Source organism: Lygodium microphyllum, chromosome 6, assembly GCF_053477565.2.
Source record: "Lygodium microphyllum isolate KBCC chromosome 6, Lygodium_microphyllum_v1.1.10, whole genome shotgun sequence".
In the NCBI taxonomy this organism is placed as follows: Eukaryota; Viridiplantae; Streptophyta; class Polypodiopsida; order Schizaeales; family Lygodiaceae; genus Lygodium; species Lygodium microphyllum.
Window position 1 is genome coordinate 108,976,409 of NC_141140.1, and position 8,225 is coordinate 108,984,633.

Genomic DNA, 8,225 nt, shown 5'->3' on the forward strand with positions numbered 1-8,225 from the left:
CCATCATCTGTGGATTGAATGTTATCAAAGAAGTGGAAGAGATTGCTGCTAAAGACTCAAGTGAAGATTGAAGTGATAGTGATATTGTTGAGCTGCGAAAGGACACTGGTGGCTGTGGTGACCTTTCATATTAAACCCACCTCTTGGGAGGAGTATCTATAACCAAAGATGAGTTATGAATGATTATTTTTTATTATTTCAATGTACTATTGAGAGAGACCATGTGTATGTGAGATAGAGTGAGAGATAGCTAATTTTTCATGCAAAGCAATGTATCTGTAAGTGAGATTATGAGAAAGATTATGAAAACTATGAAACTATTGAAGATGAATATTATGTGATGATTTTCATTCAAAGTGGAGCATTTCTTTGTATTCTCTTATTCTTTTGATAAAGAATATAAAGAATGTGTTGAAGTTTTGTTGTGATAAATTATTGGGAGGATTACTATATCATGATGTGTGAAGATTTGAGAAGATTGATGTTTCTTCTCGTCAGTTCAAATATGAAGAACATACTTATTGATGATACAAGATAGATTTTCTTGTAGTAGATTTCTCATTTTCTTAGTGTTCCTATTGGGTCTCCAATGTGCATGTACTAGACACCCTATATATAAATCTCTTTACTAGATGTTACTTTATGAAAGTGGTTTTGTGCTCCTCAAGGTATCTTCTTGAAGACCTTATCTATTTTTTCACAGAGGAAATGATAGAAAACACTCGGGATACCTATGGTTGGAGATACTCTTGTTTCACTTAAGAAAGGAAATCTTGAAGCATATTGTTAAGAGTGCCTTCAATCTTAGGCTATTGAGTCTCCTCCATATTATATATATCGATAGAATCCATATGCAAACATATAGCTATTGAGGCTCTGTATCACTGATGGGCTCCTCAGACTCCACACGTGGAGGTGGTAGCACAACATGAGGGGGGACTCTTCGAAATTCTTGAGGGAGGACCTCAAGAGTTTCGAAGAGTCCTCTTTTGTGTTGTGCAAGTCTAGGACATTGTGCAACGGAGGGAGGAGACTTGGAGATTTTTAGAACCCTCCATTTTGTGTGGGTCCTAGATCCACACAATGTCAGGGGAGGGTGTGCTAGGCTAGCACAACACAAGGGGGAACCTTGAGGATTTTTGAGGATCCCCCTCCCCCCTCCTCTTTGTGTTATGAAGATCTATGCTCCTCTTTGTGTTATGAAGATCTATGAGGGACCTTGAGAATTTTGGAGGATCCACACAATGTGAGGTTGGGAGTTTAGAGATTTTTAGAGCCGCCCCCCTCCCCCCCTCATGTTTTGTAGGTCTTGGACCCACACAATGTGAGGGGAGGGCATGTAGGGCCAACGTAATGTATGGGAAGACCTTAAGAATTTCAAAGAAAGCCCCTTTTTGTTGTGTGGGACCTCTAGGACCTACACAATATGCAAAGGGAGAAGGAGGATTGGAGACTTTTGGAGGGCCCCCCCTTCAAGTTATGCGGTTCTTGATCCACACAATGTGGGAAGGGGGTTGGAGATTTTCAAACCACCCTTCCCCTTCGCATTGTGCAAGTCTAGTGCTTGCATAATATTGTGGGGGGGGGGGTGTTTCTAGGCATTAGAAGGTCTCCAAGTCCAAGCAACCACCCACCCCCGCTCCCCTCACATTGTGTGGCTCCAAAGGATCCAAGACCTATGCAAAATGCAAGGGCAAGGGAATCATACATGATTGAACCCTACCTCATGTTGTGCTAGCCTAAAGGAATATATAAGAGGGGAAAAAAGGAGCCAAATTAGGGTTGTACCTTAGGATAGAGGAGGCTTCAATTCTCCTATGCAACATGAGAGAGAGAGAGAGAGAGAGAGAGAGAGAGAGAGAGAGAGAGAGAGAGAGAGAGAGAGAGAGAGAGAGAGAGAGAGAGAGAGAGAGAGAGAGAGAATGAAAAGTTGATTGACAATAGCTAAGGCCTTTATAGCCTTAGGGATTGTATACGTGGCATGATCATGCACGATAAATTTTGATATGTGTAGGCCATCGTGTGTAATAATGATATGTAAAGTGATGTCAACACATACAATCACCCTATGTAACCTAAATATGAAAGATAAATTTTGATTTCACACATTGCATGCCTCTCCTTGGAGGTTCGTAGTCTTCTCGACCATGTATTCTCAGTAGGACATTAAAACAATGAATCTTCGATTCACCAATCGAGTGCAACATGAGGATTGGGCTTTGACATTTTGGAACCCCTCTTCTTTGCATTGTGTAACACAACCCAAGGGAAGTTTGATGCTAGATCTCAAGGCCCCACCCTTGTGTTGTATGTGAAAACAAATAAGAGAGGAGGGAAGTGAAGCACTCAAGAGGGCGTTCGCATGTGAGCGTGCACACACACACACACATACACACACACACACACACACACAATCAATGGAGACTTGAGAATACAGAGATAGGGATGAAATTTTTTTCTTCTTGCATATGAAAAAAACCAAATCTACAACATGATCAAAGACATAGGAAAGTTCCACAACGTATATATACGAAGTTACTAAGTGTGAACACGCTAGAAAGGAAGAGGTGGCACAATAAATGTGCCATAACCAAGAATGGACTACGTGGGTGTAGTCTAGTTGTAGAATCACTGGCATATCCTCATGTCGGTCACCTAACATGCCAACGAATAATATCGTGCCACATCACCAAGGCACATAGTGGATGCTAGCTCATATAGAGCTCAACATCTCAATACTCCCCCTCGAGCTCAGCATGAACTCATGAACTCCAAGTATAGTCATGAAGTGTCAAAGCTTTTCAACTCCCAAGGCCTTGGTGAAAATATTAGCAGATTGATCCTCTGTGCTAGCATAAACTAAGTCAATATCACTTGCTAGAACTTGCTCTCAAAGGAAATGGTCATGTATCTCTATGTGTTTAGTCTGCACATAATAGAATGGGTTCCTAGCCAATTGAATGCTACTAAGGTTATCACAATGGATGATAACCTTCTTATCCACTTGCATTCCCAAATCACCAAATAGCTTGTGTAACCAAGTTACCTCACATTCTGCAATTGCAACACATCTATACTCTGCCTTTGTATTAGACAAGGCTATTGTCGGCTATTTCTTGTTGCTGCTCCAAGTAATAGTACCACTATCAAAGGAGAACATAAACCCATTGGTAGATCTCCTATTTGAAATACTACCAGTCCAATCTACATCTATGTAACCATGCAAGTCTAATGATACACTTGCACCATAGAATAAGGCATAGTCCAATGTGGGCTTGACATAATGCAATGTGTGCTACATTGCATCCAAATGTGGCTTCCTTTGGAAGTTGCATAAACTAACTCTCGAAAACAACTGTGTATTTTAGGTCTATTCTAGTAATCGTCAAATAGATAAGGCTACTCACAATCTTCCAATACATAGTGACATCCTCAATCAAGTCACCCTCATGTGCACTAAGCTTAGTATTAACATCCAAAGGTAGAGAGATAGGCTTATAATTAACCATATCATACTTCTTTAACATATCAATGCATATTGTCTCTGTGATAGCTATATAACCTCTAGAGTTTTGATAATCCCTATACCAAGAAAATAATGCAGCTCTCGTAAATCCTTCTTATCAAATTCAACCTTGAGAAGGCCCTTCACGTTGTTAATCTCTATCTCAACATCACCCACAATGATCAAATCATCCACATATATAGTAATGAACACAATATCTACATCACTCTCACATACATATAGTGAGTGATCGGCATGTACTCTGCAAAATCCAATGCTGACAAGGTATTCTGCAATCCTATCATGCTATGCCCTAGGTGCTTTCTTTAGCCCATACAAGGCCTTACAAAGCCTAGATTATTCTCAATCACATAACCAAGTGGCTACTCCATATAAACTTTATCTTGTAACTCCCCTGCAAGAATGCATTCTTAACATCTATTTGATGCATGATCCAACCTTTTGATGTAGCCACTACTATGACAGCCCCTATAATGACCATTTTAGCCACAGGAGCAAAGGTCTCCTCATAGTCAATACCATGAGTCTGTACCTACCCTTTGGCAACAAGCTATGCCTTATAGTGCTCAATAGATCTATGATTTATGCTTGACCTTGTAAATTCATTTGCTACCAATAGCTTTCTTGCCTTCAGATAAGGACACTAACTCCCATGTGTCATTATCCATAAGTGCTGCCATTTTTTGATCCATAGCATGATCCCAATACCCATTGCATCCTCAAAACAAGTTCGGTTTCACATCTTGCACAACCTTAGCGATATGCGCATAGTAATGAGCTACATAGCTATCATATATCAATCATTGCATTGTCTTTCTCACTCTACTTGACCTGTGTGGATCTGGATCACTACCAAGTGCCTTAGCATTCTCTTGTGCCTTCCATATACCAGGTATTTTAATAGATGGAATTTGAAGCTGTTCATCCAAGATCTGCTTAGAGCCATCTAAATCAGTATTAACATGAGAGAAACATGATGATAGATCTGTCACGATAGGTGAGTCACAACCTTCTCTTTACCTTTTCTTGACATCTGTGATGTACTTGGTGAGTAACTTGTGACCTCAATCTACCACTCCAAGATCTATCAACAAAACCATGACTAGGAGACTCTTGTGGTCCACTCAATATTTGTGAGTGTTTACATGTTTTCTACATAGCCACACTCTTATGCTCATCAACCCCAACTACATTTTGCACATTACTATACCAACTACTCATTTCATAGCATCCCTGCTAACTCTCAACTTACATGTAACAGGGTTATAATATCTATATCTCTCCTACTCAAGAGAATATCCAACAAATACACATTTTTCTGCTTTAGGATCCAATTTATTTGCACAACTCATCAGGCATATACACATAAGTAATATATCCAAATACCTTCAGATGGGATAGATTTGGCTTTTTACCTTTAAACTTCTCTTTGTGTGTCATACCATGTACATCAGTAGTAGTGGGTGTCCTATTCATAATGTATACATCAATAGCAACTACTTTAGGCCAATAGTAATAGAGCAAGTTTCTTTTTGATATCAATGCATGAGCCACCTCTGCAATATGTCTACTTTTCTGCCTAGCAACTCCATTTTGTTGTGGAGTATATCTACATGTATATTATCTTTGTATACCATTTCTCGACAAAAAATTAGAAAACTCATTGGAGAAATATTTTTTCCCTTCATCTGACTTTAGGTATTTAATATACATCTCTATCTCCTTCTCAACTAAAGGCTTGAAGCTTTTAAAGTGAGTGAACACCTCACTTTTCTCACGCATGAAGTAAACCCATACTTTGCAAGTATAATCATCAATGAAGGAAACATAATATCTACAACCACTCAAAGTTGTAGTCTTTGTAGGTTAAAATGTATCAATTCAAGTGACTTTTTACATACACGCTTTTCATGTGGAAACGTGTGCCTTGCTTGCTTTCCAAGTTGACATGCTTCACAAACTTTGTGCATCCCATCAACTCTAAACTTAGGCAAGCCATCCACAATCTGTTTTGATTGCATATCTTTCAGCTACCACTGTATATTCACATGACTACTTTTTTTATGCCAAATTTCAATATCAGCCACCATAACATCTGAACCTTGTGCAAATATGGCAGCATCTATTTGAGGCAAAATTTACATCAAGAGTAAACAATCATCCAATATGTTTTCCTTTTGAAATCAACTTGTAATCATTTTTTAGATCTTCTACATAACAATCATTAGATGCGAACTAAACCTACAATCCCTATTCTACCATCTGACCAATATAAACTAATTTTTTTGTAATATGTGGTACATGCAGTACATCAACTAAGTACTTAGTTTTTCTATCTTGCATACTTAAAGGAATATTTTCAACATGAGTAATGGGGTAAGCTGTATCATCCCTTGTCTCCACATAGCCTGGAGACTCTAGGCTGTGCATCTCTCTAAACCACTCTCTATGAGAAGTCATGTGATTAAAGGTACTTGAATCTATATAACATACATTATTCTTTGATAAACTAACAGTAGTCATAGTATTCATAACGTATTGCATAACAAATAATTGTTCACTCCTGTCATTAGTATTTTTGCTACTAGATGTATAGTTAGCTTGTTGCTTTTTTCCATTTATAATTTCAATCTTCTTTTTGAAGAAATCTTTAGAAATATGGCATTTTTTTCAAAATCCCAATATTCTCTATTATCATCAAAATTTTGTAGCTTATTAGAATTTGCAACTTGTCCCCTTTATCGAGATTGTCCTCCTCTATTTTGATGTACATCATAACCTTGACCATGACCACCATCTTGGCCTCTGCAATGACATCTACCTCTGCTAGTAGAGTAAAACACATGTTCAAACTTGTTCTTGCTTTGAGAAGAAGGGGGATCCAAGCCAAGGTTCTTTTTCTCAAGGATAGCATAGAAATCAAGTCTGCAAAATCAGGGATATCATCCCTCGTATACATAGATGACTTGAAGCTCTTGTATTCATCTCCAAGTCCAAGTATGCATGTAGAACATCATCATCATCCTCAACTACTACATTGATAGATTCAAGAGTTTCCATAATACTCTTGATCTTCAAGGCATAATCATTAATGGACACACTCTCTCTTTTCACTTGAGCTACAACTTTCTAGCCTTTGTATTTACTTCGAACATTCTTGCAAATGACCCATCATGCTATCTGTAATACTAATAGAAAACCAATACATGCCTTTACTTTGTGTTTGCTCCCAATATTTCTTAGCCTTTAACTATTCTGGAGGAGTAGCTTTTTGTATAGGCACTTCAGATGCTTTTGCTATGTCTTTTTTAATGTAACTTCAAACACCTTTCCTCTTCAAGAAATTTGTCATCCTGAACTTCCATGTACGGTAATTGTTCTTATTAAGCTTCTCGTTGACAATCTAGTTGAAGTTATTAGACATTTTGATAAAATAGAGAACCTTGCCAAAACCTGCAATCTACAAGCCAACTGATACTAGATGTACCATAACTAAACACACAACCTTTTTCAGTGATTGCTTAACGGTCTACAATCTACAATCTATATGCAAATGCATTTTGTTTTGCAATCTAGTAAACACCTCAAACCTTATAGATTTGAAATTTGTAATATGTTCACATGTAAATGGCAGACACAGCCGAAACTATAGTATATCTAGAAACAGCTGTGAGGACTACTTACAGGTCTAGAATGGAGGCCCAATGACCTCAAATGCCAAAAATCATAACAGAATAAGCCCTTTCTCACAAAGTTTGCCCTGCTTCTCCAGCTGTGCGCTTATCCTTTCCACCCCTTTGCCCTGCTGTTTTCACCCTGCCTTCACCTTTTCTTGGCATCAAACATCTTCCCTAACCCTTTGTTCTGCAGTTCTCTTTGTTTATGGCTGGTGTCTGCCCACTGTTCAAGTTTTTGCTCCTGCTCAGGTCTGGACAAACCTATGTTTTACTGCTCAACAGCTTGCTGATCATATGCCAAAGGTTGAAAAGTGTTGTATTTTGATGTTGGACTGCATGATGGACCTCTGACAAGGCCAGAGATCTGCTGCTGGCAATCAAAACAGCTGGGCCACAGTATGAAAATGCAGGCTATAGTGAAAATGCAGGTGTGGCAACTTGCAAGCTGGGTGACTGCCAGGATATTGTACAGGAGCTGGGTGGCAGCTGCATAATGTAAACACAGATGTCAGTGATCATCAGCAGGTTTGAACCACAGCCAGGATAGTGGGATGATAGCTGTAAACAAGGCGTCTTAGCAGGAGAAGGCTGGACAACATTCCATGAATTGAGATATCTGCGAGCAGGGGTGTGGACAACAGTGGAATGTAGGTGCCAATGATGTGCTTAGAGAGCTTAATGATATTTTATTCATCCATCAGTCTGACCAGATCTTTATTGCTCGAAGTAGAAGCATGCATGTCTCTTCTATGGAGATAACTCCTACCCTTTTGCTTAAGATGAAGACCTACAAGGATATAACAAACTAGTATCTTGGAGTTGGTGATGCTTCCTGCTGTTGGTCACTACTACAGATCTTTCGACCTACTGTCACTTCTATGAACACTCCTGTGATTTGTCCTGTGATCTGCAGTGACTCCAGAGACTGGTGTGGCTAACTGAAATTCTTGCAACCTTCTGTTTGTTCCTGACATGAAAGATGATTTTAAGGCTGTTGTATAGACTGTTTCAGACCTACTTCT